Consider the following 736-nt stretch of genomic DNA (forward strand, 5'->3'; position numbering starts at 1 on the left):
CTATCTGGTTCCTTAAAGAAAAAAATTGCCAACTGCTATTCTAGACAGAAAGAGGACAAATAAGGTCACAGCAAACCAGGCCATTTCCCAAAAATCACACAGTACATTTCTCCTTCCATCCCATTGCCAGAAATTAGTCTCCTGGTCCTACCTAGCTATAGGGAAGGCTGAGAAATGTAGCTTTGATGCTAGATGGCCATGTGCCCAGCTAAGACTTCAGGATACATTATCAAGGAAGAAGAGGAAAAGGAATTTGAGGAGTTGACTTGCTGTCAGAGACCATTTTGGGGCCTCAGGCTCAGGGCCTGGGCAGAGAAAGGCTGACTGGTTTCTTGGCCCCTGGCCCAGGCCCAGACGGATTTGGTCTCCTCGGTTTTAGCTCTAAGACAGGGGGTGAAGACCTAGAAAGAGACCTGAGCGAAGGTGAGCCCCTTCCCATACTGGCAGAGCTGGCCCAGGCTCCTCTGCTTTGAGCCACTGCTGGTTTCTGCTCACTTCAAGAGAGGGTGCCCTCTGAGGAGGACAGTCCAGTCTCACATTATCATGTCACGTGGGAGGAGCAAGAAGCAGTAGAATAAAGGAGATGACTTGAGAGACAGAGGCAGAGATAAAGATGCAAGAGAGGCCCAAAGAAAACTTTAAGGCAGGTATAAAATTCTGTTTATAAAGACAGGTGTGAAAGGAATATTCGTCACTTAATTTTCTTCATTCGATCTAACTCTAAAACACCATCCTG

The sequence above is a fragment of the Pteropus alecto genome, unplaced genomic scaffold, assembly GCF_000325575.1.
Source record: "Pteropus alecto unplaced genomic scaffold, ASM32557v1 scaffold35, whole genome shotgun sequence".
NCBI classification, from domain to species: Eukaryota; Metazoa; Chordata; class Mammalia; order Chiroptera; family Pteropodidae; genus Pteropus; species Pteropus alecto.